The following is a 9269-nucleotide window of genomic DNA, read 5'->3' on the forward strand; positions in this document are numbered from 1 at the left end:
AGCGGTGGCTTGCCGGAAACCCAGAGTCTTTACTTGATCCAGTATATGTGATGTATATGCCATCCCGAAGTGATCTATTAATCTGCTAATAAGTCGTTTCATGACAGTTCCATCTATCACTTTATTGTGAAAGACCAGATCGGGCCGTTCCGCCATAAGTACCTCCGTATTCCGCTGAGTGGGATTCGCCAATGGGGTTGAGTCAGTGATTCGAAGACTTCCTTTCCTCGATCTTGATTCACGTAGAAATTAAGGAATTAGGATACCGGTTGAACCAGGGAGGCTCGCCCGGATATCACATAATTACTTAGCTTAGGCACCGTATGAGTAGGCCCGGCAAAACCCTTGTATGGCTTCTTCTATTTCTCTATAAAAAGAAATATGACCAACTGTGGTTCGAATGTATATACAAAGGATTTCTTTTTTGACACTTTTCACTATTAAATAGTGTCCATAAATCTCATGATAGGTTCCCGAGGATTCATATTGAACTTCTCTAGGAAGTTCTCTTGAGGCAATGACACGTTGATCTAGTCGCCACCGGAGCCACAAAGGGCTATCTAAATTGATTCGTTTCTGACGATAAGCTCCAAGTGCATCATAGGAACTACAAAAATAAGGTTCTTTCCCTTTCGTATACTTATAGTTATTATCGCCAACTATTTTATTTTTATAGTGTCCGCGATTCCATGGATTATACCTATTTGCACAAATACCTCGACGATTCCCGATTGTTAATATATAGAGTCCCATAAGCATATCTTGCGTTGGTATGGAAATGGGATCCCCAATAGCTGGAGACAAGAGATTCATATGAGAAAACATAAGTAAATGAGCCTCCGCTTGAGCTTCCAAAGATAAAGGTACATGAACAGCCATTTGATCCCCATCAAAGTCTGCATTGAATCCCTTACGAACTAATGGATGTAAACAAATAGCACGTCCTTCCACTAAAATAGGCTGGAACGCCTGTATGCCTAATCTATGCAGGGTGGGTGCTCTATTCAGCAATACGGGATGCCCCTGCATAACTTCTTGAAGTATTTCCCATACAATTGGTTCTTTTTCCCTAATTTTACTTTTAGCAATCCCTATGTTGGAAGCAAGATGTTGTCTGATTAAACCACGAATTAAAAATGTCTGGAAAAGCTCTATTGCTATTTCTCGAGGCAATCCACACCGATGTAATGAAAGCGAAGGGCCCACAACAATGACGGAACGACCCGAATAATCGACTCGTTTACCAAGTAAAGTCTCGCGAAATCTCCCCTCTTTGCCTTCAATTACATCTGAAAACGATTTGTAAACTTTATTATGACCGTCCCTCATTGGTTGTCCGCGGATCCCATTATCAAGAAGTGTATCCACGGCTTCTTGTACCAATTTCTCCTGACACATTACTAATTCCCCTGGTGTGGATCTACTTGTTGTTAATGGATCAGTAAGAGTATTGTTCCGATAGATAACTCTTCGATAGAGTTCATTAATATCCGAGCTCATTAGTTTACCCCCATCTATCTGAATAATGGGTCTCAACTCGGGAGGAAGAACTGGTAATAAGCACAAAACCATCCACTCTGGTTCCACGTTTGTTCGGATAAAATGCTTAGCTAATTCTATGCGTCTAACCAAAAAATCCTTTCTTCTTCCAATTTTTCTATCTTCCCATTCATTCCCGGTGGAACCCTCTTCCCCTAATTCCTTCCATTCTGCCAATGAATGATCTGTAATAATTCGCAAATCCAGATCGGCTAATTGTTCTCTGATAGCACTCGCTCCAGTAGAGATTTCTCGATTTCGAAATGTATCGAAGCCTTGGGTAGTAAAAAAAAGTGGGATGCTGTATTTCCAGGATTGGATTTCATATTCGAATGAACCTCGTAATCGTAAGAAAGTGGGTTTTTTAGCAACGGGCCTAGCAAAAGAAAAATTGGGATAGGTTCCTATGAATTCCCCCCTTAAAAATCGGACGTGAAGGTTTCCTCTCATCCGGCTCAAGTAGTTACATCAAATAAAGAAAGGGGTTCTTTTTTTCCAATTCCCATTTTGTTCTAGAAAGCCCCATAAAGATTTACTCCTTACTCAAGTTCACAGCGAGGACCAACCAATATCTCATTATTCATTCTTACTTTTACTTTATGAATTAGTTATTCAATTCAATTACGACAGAAAGGAAATGAGAAATTTTTGAGTAGTCTACTTCCCTTCGAATGAGAAATTCCTTTTATTTTAATAATTCAAATAAAAATTCGAATATCTTCGAACTCACTCATCTCATAAGGGATTTACTTGTCTATGCATCGTTTCATTCGATCTTTTAGGTCCCTACTTCACCTCGATGGTTATGCTATGATATCCTTTGAAGCATATATGCGATGGATAAACTCCTGTAACCATGCCATATTTGTTTACTTGAATGGAATCTCTTTCGAAAACAAATGGAATGGCTAATTCCACGAAAGAAGTTTTTTTTTTCACGAGGTATAACTAGCAATTCCGATTTATCTATTATGGAATCGACCATGGATCAATTCCCTTTTCTATTTGGAAGTATTTAATACACCCATAATTCTGAGCTTCATGTTCCTCCTCCAAAGAGACATGTCAGAGTCGGGGGCATCCCAATCGGATTGAATGGGGTGACAGTTTCTCATTCCGAATCTGTAAAATCAAGATTTCGATCAAATCACACATCGCAGTATACTAGGCCTTCTAATTCCTTAAGGGGTTTATCTAAAAAATTCGCGATATAACTGGGAAGACGTTTCAAATACCACACATGAGTCACTGGGCATGCCAGTTTGATGTATCCCATTTGATATCTTCGTACCTGAGAATCAACAAATTCGACTCCGCATTGTTCACGAAAATTTTGGGTCTTCTTTTTCATCTCCGATCACTCGATAATTTCCACAAGCACAAATTCCACTTTTAATAGGTCCAAAGATTCTTTCACAAAACAATCCATCTTTTTCCGGTTTATTGGTTTTGTAATGAAAAGTATAGGGTTTTGTCACCTCTCCAACTATTTCTCCATTAGGTAGGATTTTGGTGGCCCACGTACTTATTTGTTGGGGAGAAACCGATCCAATTCGAAGTTGTTGATGTTTATACCGATCGATCATAGAAGAAAAATTCGGATTCATTCCGATCAAGCTTCCTTCCTATGAATCTGGAAGTTCTTCTCAGATACAAGGAAATGATTCAGTTCCAGAGCCAAAGACCGTAGTTCTCGAACGAGTAATCGAAAAGATTCGGGAGCATCCTCCGGGTTAGGTATTGTTCCTCCAATAATCATAGTACCAAGTACTTCCTGGCGAGCTCTAATATGATCGGATTTATAAGTAAGCATCTCTTGTAAAATATGCGCAACACCAAATCCCTCTAGAGCCCAAACTTCCATTTCTCCTACTCGTTGTCCCCCTTGCTTGGCCCTCCCTCTAAGGGGTTGTTGTGTAACAAGTGCATAATGTCCACTGGAGCGCCCATGGATTTTATCATCAACTTGATGAATTAATTTCAGGATATAGGGTTTTCCTATTATAACAGGTTGTTCAAAAGGATCTCCTGTTCTTCCATCAAATATTCTGCTTTTTCCTGGATACTCGGGTTCAAAGACCCATGGATTTGCTGTTTGCTTTCTGGCTTCATATAATTCAGAAAACACTAATTTTCTCGAAGCTTCTTGCTCATATCTTTCATCAAAGGGTGCTATTCTATAATGTCTGTCCAGCAAGTTCCCCGCTAACCCGAGAGAGCATTCAAATATCTGTCCCACATTCATTCGCGAAGGTACTCCTAATGGGTTGAAGACCATATCCACTGGTGTTCCATCTTGCAAATAAGGCATATCTTGTCTAGGCAAAATTTTCGAAATGATACCTTTATTCCCATGCCTTCCAGCTACTTTATCACCTACTTTGATTTCACGTTTCTGTGAAATATATACACGAATAATTTCTGGATTATAACTGGACTTTTTTTTTTTCTGGATCCATCTCACATCAATAACCCGGCCCCTTCCCCCTATAGGTAATTTTAGACAAGTTTCCTTTGCAGTGGATACCTGAATGCCAAGTATGGCTCGTAATAATCTATCTTCTGGAGCATACGATGATTCTTTCGCCGCCTGAGGCGTTAATTTACCTACTAAAATATCACCTGTTTCTACCCAAGATCCCAGCATCACAATTCCGTTTCTGTCTAAATTGCGGAGTAAATGAGCTTCCAAATGGGGTATTTCCCTAGTGATTCTTTCAGGACCTTGGCTTGTCACATGAGTCTGAATTTCATATTTCCGGATGTGAAAAGAAGTATAAATATCGGCATATACCAAACGCTCACTAATGAGTACCGCGTCTTCAAAATTGTAGCCTTCCCATGGCATATAAGCTACTAATACATTTTTTCCCAAAGCGAGTTCACCGCCAACAGTAGCCGCACCACCCGCTAAAATTTGTCCCTTTTTAATGCATTTACCCCGCGTAGCCTGAGGTTTTTGATGCATACAAGTGTTTTTGTTGGAACGTTGATACATAACTAATGGAATGCTTATAGTGTCTCCATTACCTGATAAAATGATCTTGTCAGTATCGGTATAAATAATCTTTCCCTCGCATTCGGCTATAGCAGAAACCCCCGAATCTAGAGCCGCTTGGCGTTCCAACCCAGTTCCAACAATACACTTCTCGGACCGAGAAAGCGGAACTGCTTGGCGCTGCATATTAGAACTCATTAAAGCCCGATTCGCATCATTATGCTCAATAAAAGGAATGAGGGAAGCTCCAATAGAAAAATATTGGAAGGGAAAAATGCTTCGAAGATGAATCTGTTCCCATGCAATAGTCAGGAATTCTTGACGGTATCGAACTGGAACAACCTGTTCTTCTTGAATATCCTGGTTCAAGGCCAAAGAATTTCCTGTCGCTACCATATAGTATTCATCTATACTTGGTGCTAAATAAACCACCAGTACCTCTTTAGATCTCTCAGATATCTCATAAAATGGACTCTCTATAGACCCCCAATAACCAATCCTCGCATGAATAGCTAAGGACCCAATAAGTCCAACATTGATCCCTTCGGACGTGTCAATTGGACAAATACGTCCATAATGACTAGGGTGGATATCCCGTATCCGAAAACTAGCAGTTCGACCAGTTAATCCTCCAGGACCCAAATAACTCAATTTTCGCCCATGAACTATTTGTGTCAATGGATTCGTTCGATCCAAAACTTGAGATAAAGGGTGTAATCCAAAAAAGGATTCATAAGTAGTTGTTAATGGAGTTGAAGTTACCAAATTCTGAGGAGTCGGTATTAATTTATACCTGATTGCTCCACATATAGTTCCTCGAACCACATTTTCTAAACGAACCAGAGCCAAACCCAATTGATCCTGTAACAGATCTGCTACAGAACGAATACGTTTATTTTTCAAGTGATTCATATCGTCAAGTGTGCCCATTCCAAATTTCATTCCGATCAAATGATCCGCAGCAGCCAATATATCTCGTGGTAACAAAAATGTATTGTTCTGAGGTATATCAAGATTCAGTCTCCGGTTCATGTTTCGTCGACCAATCCTTCCTAATTCACATCTTTGTTGAAAAAATGTCTTTTGTAATTCCTTACATAAGGACTCCGAAAATACTGGATCCCCACCTACACACGCAAATTGTTGATAAAACTCCAAAATGGCATTTTCCCTTGACCCGATCTTTTTTTTTTCCTTTTCATTCAGGAAAGACAAGAAAATTTCAGGGTAGCAAGCATTATCCAGAATTTCTCTTAGATTCGACCCCATAGCTGATAGTAGAACTAGAATAGATATTTTTTGTTTCCTACTCACGCGGGCCCATATTCTTGCTTTTCTATCAATCTCTAATTCTGACCTTCCTCCCCAATCTGATATTATTGTGCCGGTATAGACAGCAATTCCGTTATGGTCCAATTCTGAACGGTAATAAATACCGGGGCTTTGCAATATTTGATTGATCACAATCCTGTATATTCCATTTACTATAGAGGTTCCCAGGGAATTCATTAGAGGAATATTTCCAATAAATACGGTTTGCTCTTGCATATCTCTACCGGGTTTCCAAATTAATCCTGCGGGTACATATAATTCAGAAGAATACGTGAGTGATTCATACACAGCATCTCTCTCTTTTATCAAGGGTTCCACCAATTGATATGTTTCCACAAATAATTGAAATTCTATTTCTTGATCTGTATCTTCAATTTTTGGAAACTTATGAAGTTCTTCGGTCAAGCCCTGATCAATGAACCTACAAAATCCTTCAAATTGTATCTGACTAAATCCAGGTATTGTAGACATTCCCTCATTTTCATCCCGGAGCATCTTAATTAAGTTTCCCATTTATTGAAAAAATCCCATTATTGGTTAAGTCTTTATCGAACCATATAGATCGATCGAGCAATGATGGAATGTATATTCTTTTTACTGAATCACATGAAATTTTATCCAATTCCATAGACCTATGAAATTGGCATAGACGGAGGAATAAAGAGAGATAATTTTCGACGGATCCAAATGGAGATGGATTAATAAAACATTCCTTGAAACAAAATTCTGCCCCTTAGCTTAGACTGATGGAGTCTTGTATAGAATATACAAATGGATCCAATTTCTACCTGTTATTATGATATTACGATAAGATTGGGTATCAGAAATAAGATTGGGTATCAGAAATAAGATTGGGTACCAGAAATAGATTCATGATTTGATCCATTCTCTATGAATGAGATAAAGACAGAATAATCCGGAACAGTATCGAGTTGGTTTTTATTTTAGCACTTAACTTATTTCATTGATTCCACCATTGTTCAAAAAAGGATTCACAGAGAAGAGGGAGCTCTTGTTAGTGTTAGTAGAATTAGTAGAATACGATTGAAGTGCGTAAAGGGCATTGTATAAGTATATCCAGATATAGCTATCTAGTTATCTGCATATCCCCTCTTTTCGGGGTGCTATATGCGAATTTCCAATTTAGATTCAACTTATTCAATAGAAAAATATTCAATGCAAAATTCAAGCACGACAATTCCCTATAAGATAAGGTGGATAGGACTAGGTATGCGTGTAACAATTTATGTTCGAGGGTTTACATATACACATATATGTTGTTATAATTGAAATTGAAAACAATTGATACTGATTAGTCGTGTATCAACTTTTTTGTTTTCTTATGTTATTAATTTAATTATTAAGGTAAGGAAAGAAAACGTTAGATCAAAATCCAAGAACTGTTCATGAATTCACAGGAAATAATTAATGGCTCCAATTTACTCTGAATTTTGGACTCTGTGCCTAGAAATATCTTTTTTCTGTTTCAATATAAAAAAAAATATTATGTTTTGAAACACTATACAATCAAGAGAACCCTGGACCCAGGGATCCCTTTTGGAAAGGGATAAAGAAACCCGTTTTAAAAATCCAACTCAAACCAAAAAAAGGTTGAGTAACCCCCCCCCCCCCAAAAAAAAAAAAAAAAAGAAAGAGTTAGGTCTATTTTGGATCATTTTGGCGGCATGGCCGAGTGGTAAGGCGCGGGACTGCAAATCCCTTTCTCCCCAGTTCAAATCCGGGTGTCGCCTGATCAACAAAAGAAAAGCTTCGGAATACCTTATCCTTCTATGCTAATAGAACTCACATATGCTAATAGAACTCACAAAATTCTTGCCTGACAGAAGCATGACTAGGGTTGTAGATACTGTATTTTAAGAATACAGAGGTTCTATAAAAAAAAAAGACTTGAATTTTTATCATTTGGTTATGGTTAAAATCGGGTATCAATATGAAAAAAAACCGATTTATGACTGATTACTGGTTGGTTCGGGCTATTTCTTTGTATTTGATTTATCAATCGAATCGATAGTAAAACTGAAATTGTGAGATTCAGAACTACGAAAGTCAGATACCTAAAATCGGGGTAGCCGAAGGAAAGGGGGTTCGGTTCCTAAATGTAAATCCAATCCTTGCTTCTATTCTAGGATCTGAGGGAGATTATAGGAAGCACTATCAATACTTCCTAATTACCCTACCTTACTAGGGTGGTGCCCACTGACTGAGTCTTGAATTAAATTGGGTAGGTTGGTGGGGAATCAAATTGGGAGTTGCGGAAAGGGCTAAGGATAGTTTGTATTTTGTATCCAGACTCACGAGAATCCCTGAGTACTTACTCAGGTATCCAATCAATATTGGATTGGATGGGTAATCAACTCTTAACTATAACTATTATAGTTATAGAATAACTAACTATTCTATATCTATATTATAGAATATAGAATCTAATTTTCTAATAAAAGTTGAAAAATACTTCTCCGTTTTTTGTAACACCCTGCCAAGAACGTAATGGGGTGTCCCCCGATTGTTTCACAGAAAGAAACAGAGACAGTAAGACTTGGGGGGTAGATAGAGGTATGTGATAGATAGTTAAGATAGTTATCTTTTACATCTTTATGGTATATATATATATTCTATTTATATTCCATTTTTTTTTCTTATGCTTATGAAAGCTAACAAAACAAACAATGGGTCTTACTATTCCTACATCTTTCATTAGTAACATTCCTTTAAGATCTCCAAGGGTAGTTGTATATCTTGCTTTTGCTTACTGCTTTCCGATTCGACCGGAGATCCTTGTAATTAGAGTATAGGAACTCTTGTATTCATTGGATTGGTTCATCAATAGCGTTAGAGCAAAATGCCATTTTGACTCTGCACCATTGATTCCACTATTATTAGTGATTAATAATGGAATAATTCCTTCATATTCATAGAGATCGGGGAGATAATTTACATGGATATAGTAAGTCTCGCTTGGGCTGCTTTAATGGTGGTCTTTACGTTTTCCCTTTCACTCGTAGTATGGGGAAGAAGTGGACTCTAGGGGTACTACTAATTAAGTTGAGTAATCAAATTGGATCAATGGTGCTTATGTTTAATGGACCGTTCCGCGAAGCGTTTTAAGATAATCCATTTCAAAAATTCTAGGGTAATCCAGTAATATATGAACAATGATCTTTCGATCAATATTTGAATGATTTGATTCTGATGTTGTTCGTATTTCGAAACTCAAAGGAATGCGCATGATAGGAAATTTTTCCAGCCGAACTCTTCCTATTCCTAAATATAATATTCGATTTCGATGAACCCGCTCTTACCATAATTATGGATATTACAATGAGGAGCAACCAACCCCTATTTTTTTATTTGTTTTTCCCTCTTGACTGTTCAAAGAGGA

At 37.9% G+C, this 9269-nt stretch overlaps 1 non-coding gene across 1 annotated transcript; it reads left to right on the top strand.

Moving 5' to 3' along the window:
* Positions 1-7548: 7548 nt before the first annotated feature.
* TRNAC-GCA (transfer RNA cysteine (anticodon GCA)) lies at positions 7549-7620 on the top strand. The gene has a single exon. It is a non-coding gene; the product is annotated as a tRNA-Cys (tRNA).
* The last annotated feature ends 1649 nt before the right edge of the window (positions 7621-9269 follow it).

Source organism: Aristolochia californica, unplaced genomic scaffold (assembly GCF_029961685.1).
Source record: "Aristolochia californica isolate CCGP_79_NKW_82.1479 unplaced genomic scaffold, dmAriCali1.0.hap1 SCAF_297, whole genome shotgun sequence".
NCBI lineage: Eukaryota > Viridiplantae > Streptophyta > Magnoliopsida > Piperales > Aristolochiaceae > Aristolochia > Aristolochia californica.